This window comes from Phocoena sinus, chromosome 20, assembly GCF_008692025.1.
Source record: "Phocoena sinus isolate mPhoSin1 chromosome 20, mPhoSin1.pri, whole genome shotgun sequence".
In the NCBI taxonomy this organism is placed as follows: Eukaryota; Metazoa; Chordata; class Mammalia; order Artiodactyla; family Phocoenidae; genus Phocoena; species Phocoena sinus.
The window spans coordinates 52,412,199-52,421,548 of record NC_045782.1 but is presented as its reverse complement, the minus strand read 5'-3'; positions in this window follow the sequence as shown (position 1 = coordinate 52,421,548).

The following is a 9,350-nucleotide window of genomic DNA, read 5'->3' as shown; positions in this document are numbered from 1 at the left end:
TAGTTTGGACTTAATCACTGCTCAGGATTACATGACCTTATTCTCTGTTTGTGAGGAATTACTACAACAGAATCCCTGTGTGTTCATTAAAAATTTGTCTGGGATTTATTAATATATATTTTAAAATCCAGCTCCTTGCCTTCTAGACCAACAAAGGCTGTCTGATTCCCACTCAATTTTTTTCTTGGTTGGGGATTTGTTCTAAGGGGAAACAAGGCCTCCCAAGCAGGCCAAGCCCAAGGTCACTGTCTCCCCACACACCCCCTCTCCCCCCAAACACAAGGCCTGGTGATGCAGGCATGGGGCAAGAGAGGGGACCCACCTTTATCATAATCTTGCTGCTGCCTGGTGGGCTGGTGGGGAGGGAGGTGGGAGCACTGTTGGGTAAACTTCTGGGCTCATGGGAAGGTGGGTGGGAGCCAGGTATAACTAATACCTCCCTTGAGTCTGGAGGACCTGCCAAATGCCACGCCCAGCATTCAGTTTACACATGTGGTTCCTGAACTCTTTCAGGGTACCTCACAGTTCCTGTAAGAGCAAGAAACAGGTTAAGTGACTTGCCCACAGTCACGCAGCTAGTTAGGGTCCGTCAGCCCTCCAATCCATTCTCACCAGGTCTAGCATTTCTAGCTCCAGGGGGACCTGCGGTGCTCAGGTACAAGTGCGAGTGACCTGACTTTGTTTCCTGTCTGCCGTCTGCACTCTGGGCCCTCTTAGATGCTGCAGCCCCCGCTTGCAGCAGCCGCATGAATTATTTAGCATGTGCACCAGCCCGGTAATGCTCTGACCTCATCCTCCTAGGGCTCAGGGCGGGGCTCTGACCTCGGTCTCCTTGAGGAAAGGCTGCTGAAGGGCGGAGGCTGGGACGTGGGTCCCTGTGGGATGTGGGTGACCGAGGGGACATCAGTACCCTCAGGGAAGTGGGTGGGGGCCAGAGCCCAACTGCCCTTGTAGCCGGAGGCAACTCTGCAGAGGGGAGAACGCACCCCAGGAATCAGATGGCCACGCGTTCGGATCCAGGCTCTGGCTTACTAACTTTGTGACTCTGGGCAGCCCTCTTGACTCTCCCTCAGTTTCCTCATCTGTAAAATGGAAGAGCTAACACTCTGAGTTCGTATTTAGTGCTGAGCTTCTCAAGGTCACTCCGTGGCAGTGAGTGCCAAGGATACGCATCCAGGAGCTAGCTGCCGCCTGTCTCCTGCCCAGGCAGGATGCCCTCCAGGCCACATTTCACCACCTTCTGCCCTCTGGAGGTGCCACATCTTCTCTTTCCTCTGCTGTCCCTCACGGGTGCCCAATGGGTGGGACAGCAGGTTGCTGGGATTGGAGGGAGACCCCAAGGAGAAGGACAGACCCTTGGCAGAGCCCTGACCGGCAGGGTTCGGCAACCAAGGTGTTAAGAGGGTCACCTGGGCACAAGAATTCAAGAAGAGCTAAGGCTGAACTGCTTTCAGTCCGTAAGCAAATGCTTACTAAGCCCCTACTCCGGGGACCTAGCAAGAGCGGATCCCTGCCCGCTGGGGGCTCACAGCCTAACTCCTCCTTCCCCCGGTCAGACCCAGGGGCTGAAGTGGACGTGGTGATGGTGGGTTCCATCCCGGATCCAAGCTGGCATTAAGCAGGCGGATCACACTTCCACCGGGCCCCTCCCGCCCCCGTCCCTCCGAGTGGCACTTCTGCTGTCAACAGGGCTCCTCGGGTGCGACCCGGTTCTTACTAACTCCCGGACTTTGGGCTGCTTCCCTCACCCTGCCCGGGTTTCCTCATTTGTAAAATAGACCCCAGCCTCCAGCTCTGCCTAAGCCCTGGATCTGGGGCCCCCAGCAGTTGATTGAGAGGGGCCCCCGAAACCATAGGGCTGTGCTGAGGGTGACCCCAGGGGCCTCGACTCCGGGTCTGGAGCAGAGCAGGGCGGACGCGGGGCCACCGCCCCCTGGCGGTGCCTGGAGCAGAGGCACTGGGGGCGGGGGGCCGAGGGGCGGGGACGGGGAGTGGCGAATCCCAGGCAGCTCTCTGCTCCTTGCCCCGCCTCTCCGGCCCTGCCCTGAGGAGGGGGCGGGGGGGAGCGGGCCCCCGAACGCCGCAGACGCCCCACTGTCTCCCACGCACCTGGGGTGGCAGGAGGTGGGGCTGAGGACCGAGCCCCGGGCGCCCGGACGTCACTCTCCAGCGAGGACCCGCCCCCCAGCCCCCAGCCAACCTGGGTCCGCCTGCTGCTCCCCACCCCCGGCCCCGCCCCCGACACCCCTGCAACCTGATCCCCGCCGCCGGGGCAGCCAGCCCGGACCGGTTGTCTCCACTTGTATAGCCGTCTGGGCTGCGGCCTGCCCGGGGCCGCCGAGTCCTGGCCCTTCTCCGCCTTCAGGGCCCGGCCCGGCCAAGACCCGGTCCTTCCACTCAGCTTCGCCTCTGGGGACCTTTTTTCCGCCGCCTCCCAGGCTGCGAGCCCCGGGCCCGGGCCGATACCTGCAGCGTTCATCCTTGTATCTCTGGGCCCAGCACAGAGCGGGGGCCAGGGAAGCGGGTCCCTGTTCCCTTGAGAAGAAATCCCCTCTGGGAGGCTCGCTGAGCTCATAAAGCTTGGATGGGTGGGTGTGATGGGGCCCGGGGAGCCCCACTGCCTCCTGCCTGCCTTGCCTCTAGGGCGGGATTTCTCAGACTGGCGCTACTGACGTTTGGACCCAGATCATTCTCCGTGGTGTGGGCCGTCCTATGCAGTGTAGGGTACTGCGCAGCGTCTCTGGCCTCCACCTTCTAGATGCCAGTAGCGCCGCCACCATCCCCCTAGCTGCGACAACCAAAAATGTCTCCGAACATTGCCCGGTGGCCCCTGGGGGCAAACTCCTGGATTGAGAACCACTCCTCGGGGGTATTGCCGTGGGCGTCCAGCCGGGGCACACAGGGCCCTGGGTCTGGAGCTGGAGGCACAACCCCCACCCCCCCCCCACCCCCGCACTCCGCTCCAAGTCCAGGACTCTGACGGACTTCCCCTCCCCGAGCTGGTTTGCAGGAGCCTCAGGCCAGCCTGGAGACTATGACCCCTCAGCCTGACGACATTCAGGCAGCATGTGACCAGCCAGCTCCCCTCACTGTGCAAACCCCTTCTCAGCTCCTCCCCCAGGTGGGTACTAAGCAGGGCCCTGGGGCCGGGCATGCGGGAGACTCAGATGTTTCTGTCACCAATAGTCAGTGTAGTTGGGGCACCAGAAGGGCAGCCTCCGGTTCACAGAGAGGAGCTGGGGGAGGGGCCTTGGTGGGCTGAGGCCACCCACTGAGCCCGGGGGCTGTCAGGATGGAGGGTCAAGGGAGCATCTCCATCAGCGGGGGCTTAGCTGTGGACCCCAATCCTTGGGGCCAACCGGATGTGGCAGGGCTCAGCCTCTGTTCTCTTTCCATAGGGGAGGCAAAAAATAGGGCAGCCTCTTACACACGAGCGTGCACACACACACATACGCATACACGTCACACATACACACACGTACACACCTGGAGGTAGAGGGCAGGGGAATGGGGTTTTTGGAGCACAAAAAACTATAGGTCCCGGCTGGGGAAGATTCAGTTCGGCCCCTGAACCAGGCCCGCTTGGGGCTGGCCCTCACAGCCAGGTCGGGGGTAGAGAGAGGGTGGGGTACCCGCCCCTCCGGATGCAAAGCAGAATTTTCAAAAGGATCCAATCCCAGCGGGAAGTGGGGAGGTTTTACTAGTCCCTTCTTTCCCCATATTCCTATTTTCCAGTATCTGCATGAAGAGACAAAAGACATCATAACAGGTTAGAGAGGAGGGGACGGGTCCCCAGGACCAGGCAGATGAGGGACAAGATTTTTCACTGTCTCCCACCCCCACCTTTCCCTCCTTGCTTCCTTCCTCTCATTCCTTCCTTCTCCACAAAAACAAATTACATATCTTTGGGATCTCCCTGGCGGTCCAGTGGTTAAGGCTCCACCCTTCCAGTGTAGGGAACACGGGTCCGATCCCTGGTCAGGGAATTAAGATCCCACGTGCCTTGCAGCTCAGCTTAAAAAAAAAAAAAAAAAAAAAAAAATTACGTATTTAAAAACAACTGATCTGAAAGAAAGAAAAGGTGCCCCCAAAGTGAACTCACCCTGTAACAGCCCCCTTCCCATGGGCCTGTGTGGTCACTGCCCTGCCCTTTGCAGGGGCCAGACCCAGCGATCCTCGGCCACACCTCTCACTCCTCGTCCCCTAAGAAAGATAGGCAGCTCTCACCCCGCCAAGTTTGTCCAGTGCCTTCTCCCCTGGGGAGGTTTCTGAGGCGGCTGAGGATGGGGGCCTGGAGAAAGCAGAGTGTGTTCATTGCATGTGGGGCGTGGGAATCCCACACCCACCCCACCCCTACCTTGCTAAATAATTGTAATTCTGAGGACTCTGAATGAGATATTCAGGCCGTAGATTGGCGTCCTCCTGCAGTTTTCAGTTTTTCTGCATGTAGCTCATCCTTATAAAGCATGCCGTGTCCCGCGGGGCAGACAGCTCAGATCTGGGAATAACGTTTGGCTCGTTCATTTCATTCATTCTTTACTACTTCATCAATATTTATTAAAGGCTGTTCCCTACCACGATGCTCACTGACATCGGTTTCCACACTGAACTCTGTCGGGCACACAATTTTCCTCACGCCTCACATCTGTGACCTCCATCTCTGCGTGTCACTTCAGCCCCGTGTCAGCTGTCTCTGGGAGTTACCACCCACTGTCTGTGTGATTGCTACAGCTACCTTACCGTATCGAGGAGGTGCTGCCATACCCTTGGGCTGCAAGGACAGTCACCCATAAGTGTGCGTGTGTCTGAGTACCTGTGTTGGGGGTGAGGGCTGACCTGGGAGAGGTTGTCAGATTAGAAAGTGGAGCCCATGACCCCTGGGCAGCGGTAAGGGAGTCTCTCCCTTGGTCAGAATCACAAAGGCCACCAGGGGAGTTTGTGAGTCAACAGAAGGTCCATTCTCCATGGGGACCAATGAGTAGAGAATCTGGTATATTCGTTTGCTACTTTGCCATCTGCCAAGGTACCACAGACTGGGAAACTTAAACGACAGAAGTGCATCATCTCACGTGTCTGGAGGCTGGAAGTCCAAACTCAAGGTGTCAGCAGGGTTGGTTCCTTCTGAATCTGTGAGGGAAGGGTCTGTTCCAGGCTCTCTCCTTGGTGGGCGGATGGCCATCTTCTCCCTGTGTCTCTTCACGTCATTTCCTCTGTGCATGTCTATGAGTCCAAATTTCCCCTTTTCATAAGAACTCCTGTCATGCTGGATTGGGGATCACCCTCATGACTTCATATTATCTTGATTACTCCTATAAAGGCCCTCTCCAAATCATTCTCATTGTGAAGTACTAGGACTTCACCATATGAATCTGGGTAGGGGGGATGAAACGCTCCCATAACCCCTGGGCTAGTCTTGGGCAAGGTTGAGGCGAGTGGGCAGTACCCTGGGGTGGCTTGAGGAAAGGGACCCCAGGAAAGGACCGCCTTGAGAAGTGCAGTCTTGCAGGCATGGCTGTTGCTATGTTTCAAGCAGCCCCATGCAGGCTTCGTTTGATTCTCTCTGGGATGGGATACCCCTGCATGGGGGCTGAGACTCCCTGGCACCACCAGGCTGAGATTTTTTTTTCTCCTCCAGGAAAGCAGGTGGCATTAATAAATAAACGGAGACGATTATCTCCCTTGTCCATAAGCCAAGAATGTTGACCTCCTTGTGCCCCTTCCCAGATAAGGGCTGCAGATCTGGGTCAAGGGAGGGCCGGCACTGAGCAACCCCACATGTAAAGTCCCTCTGTTTAGAAAGCGTGCCTCCTTGTCTTTCGTGTGTCAATAAAAGAATAGGGAAGGGGCTTCCCTGGTGGCGCAGTGGTTGAGAGTCCGCCTGCCGATGCAGGGGACGCGGGTTCGTGCCCTGGTCCGGGAAGATCCCACATGCCGCGGAGAGGCTGGGCCCGTGAGCCATGGCCTCTGAGCCTGTGCGTCCGGAGCCTGTGCTCCGCAGCGAGAGAGGCCACAACGGTGAGAGGCCCGCGTACCGCAAAAAAAAAAAAAAAAAAAAAAAGAATAGGGAAGGAGCTGCCCCCGCCCCACAGCATCCCAAGTGAGGTGAGAGAGCTGTGATTGGCTATCACAGTGAGCCCACAGTTGCCCCGGAGGAAAGCCATAAAAGCCATGGGCATCTCCCCATCTTGGGTCCAGAGCACCACCATAAGTGTCGGCCACCCCAGGAGTGAGCTCCGCCCACCAGCTCTGATCCCCAAGGCCACCTGGGCAGGTGGTTAAAGAATCCATCTTCCAAGGAACAGAAGCTGCAGGTAACACCCAAACACAGTGTTGTATTCCAATTGGAGGGCACAAAGGACCACAGTCCTCTTGGCCAGTTTCGGACTCACTGAGATTACAAAGGAAGTTCAGCCTTGCCCAGTAGGAGGGAAAGCCCCTACCCTGGCATTCCCGGGGTGCAAGGCGCTGAGGAAGGATCTTTTCAGATGGCCATCCTGCCCCTGCTGTCCTAGTGGTGACCAGGGGAAAGTTTTCTGGCCACCCTTGGACGGGGCAGCAGGGAAGGGGGACTCCAGGGACAGAGTCAGGACCTCCTGGAGGAATCTTGTTTAGTTTGATGCTGACCTTGGAAGTTCCAGGTTTTATCTTTCTAAGGATCGTTCTTTACAAACTCTTTCCTCTTCCAAGTTTCAAACCCTGAAATCCTTTCCGCTGCCATAACCTCTTTACCCTCCACCTTCCCTCCCACCCTTTCCTTGGACTTACTTCCCCTCACTGGGGTTCCCCATCTCCCAGCCCCCTCCTTCCTCCAAATCCACCAGGACCCAGTCTTCCAAGAGCCCCTGGGCAAGCTCATCCTGGCAGTACAGTCTGTAACTGAGGATGCTGCCGGTCACAACCTCACCAGTGACCAAAAGGTGGTCCGAGCCACCTTACCCTGCCCCTGTTAGTCTTTTTTCTTTTTTTTTTTTTTTTTATTTTGGGCTGTGTTGGGTCTTCGTAGCTGCACGCGGGCTTTCTCTTGTTGCGCTGAGCGGGGGCTACTCTTCGTTGCGGTGCGTGGGCTTCTTATTGCCGTGGCTTCTCTTGTCACAGAACACAGGCTTTAGCTGCGCGGGCTTCAGTAGTTGTGGCACTCAGGCTCAGTAGTTGTGGCTCTCGGGGTCTAGAGCTCAGGCTCAATAGTTACGGCACACGGGCTTGGTTGCTCCGTGGCATGTGGAATCTTCCCGGACCAGGGCTTGAACCCGTGTCCCCTGCATTGGCAGGCGGATTCTTAACCCCTGCGCCACCAGGGAAGTCCTGTTAGTCTAATCTTAACACAGCTTTGGGAGAATCTGGGTCACCGCAGGCACAGTTATCTTTCTGTTGCTTGTGAAATGCTTTAACAAATATTTCTGATGCTCAGGGATGCAGAGGCATGCGAGTGCGGTGGCATTAAATTCTTTACTAGGACTCTAGGGCCCTCCATCACTCACCCTAATGCCCCAGACCTCTGGGAACCCAATGGGAATCCTGACACTGTCTGGGGAATGCTGGGGAGCTGCTGATCTCCATTCCCCTGTGCAGGTACCAGAGAGCTCTTTAAGCCACTCCCACTGATTTCATTTCATTCAATAAGTATCTATTGAGTTGGCCACCATGCGTAAGGCACAGTCCTATCCTGTCCTATCCTCTCTGCCACCTCTGAGCACAAGTAGAGTCCCAGGTATCCCACAAATCCTGCACAGTAATTTCCTAAACTTATCTGATTGTAGGCATCTTCTGGGGGGTCTTGTGAAAAATGAAAGATTCAGGAATTCCCTGGCGGTGCAGTGGTTAGGACTTGGTGTTTTCACTGCCGTGGCCCGGGTTCAATCCCTGGTTGGGGAACTAAGATACCACAAGCCGTGGTGAGGCCAAAAAAACACCCCCAAAATAAAAAAGACAGATTCCCAGTCCCCAGCCCTGGAGAACCCTGACGCGGGAGGTCTGAGGCGGGCCCGGGATCTGTGTTCACAGCCGGCTGGGAACAGGACAAACATCCTTCTGGAACTTTCAAGGGCTCTGTCCATCCACGTCCCAGAATATCTCCAGGAGGGCAGGGATCCAGTGGGACTGAGAAGGAGGGTGCGGGGCCCTGGGCCGCCTGTCTGTGCTGATCGCTGTGTCGGATCTGTGGCCCCTCCTCCACGCAGGCCACTTGGATTTCTGCCTTGACCTCAGAATCACTTCTACCTTTTAAGGGTAATCTTTTGTGTTTTCCTGACTTTGTTTCCGTGTTTCCCCCTGGACCACAAACTCCTGGAAAGGAGAATTGTTGTATTTTTATCTTCATGTTCCCGTCTTTGGGCCCAGTTCTTGGTACAACCCAGATCTCCGTTAAATAGTTGTCAAATAAATGAGTAAATGGTGCCTGGGCATAGAGTGCCCCCTGGTGGAGCCAGAGAGCATGGCAGGATCTTGGATCTTGGCTGGAACAGTCAACCTGGAGGGACATGTCCTGGCCCTCGGGTTCAGGGCAGCCCGTCCAAGTGTGACGTCACGTGGGGCTGGGGTAGAGGTAGGGGTCCATGGACAAAGTCTGAGGGGAAGGGGTGGGCTGCGCCTTTGAAAGATGTGGCTTTCCTAGGATAGGCAGGGCTGGCCAGACAGTGAGACCCAGAGTCTACACTCTTAATCACCCTCAGCATCCATCTATCCATCCATCCATCCATCCGTCCATCCGTCCATCCATCCATCCATCCATCCATCCATCCGTCCATCCGTCCGTCCGTCCATCCATCCATCCATCCATCTATCCATCCATCCATCCATCCATCCATCTATCCATCCATCCATCCATCCATTCATTTTCAGAGCCACCTTTATGGATCTGACCCTGTGGAAGGACTGGGGATGGGACACCAAATCCCCCAGTCACGTCAAGTCCCCCTGTTTGAGCCCTCTCCTTCTCGGGAACGTTTTGGTGGTCTAGGGGTTAGAGAGTGGCTCCCTGATTTGAGTTCCCCGGCAGACTTCTGTGCTTCCTCCACCTGCTCCTGGATGTGTCCAGGGTTTGTCTGAAACCTCTTTTCTCCCCCTGCAGCATTCTCTCTCCTCCGTCTCCCTCAGAGCATGATGCCATGCCAGGGCTCCACCCAGACCAGCTGAGTGTGAATCTCCAGGTGCAGTTGGGTAGGGAAAAGGGGGAGGGAGATGGAGGAAGTGCTTAGGCAAGGATGTTTTAAGAAAGCTCCCCAAGGGACTTCCCTGGTGGCACAGTGGTTCACAATCCGCCTGCCAATGCAGGGGACATGGGTTCGAGCCCTGGTCCGGGAAGATCCCACATGCTGTGGAGCAAGTAAGCCCATGTGCCACAACTACTGAGC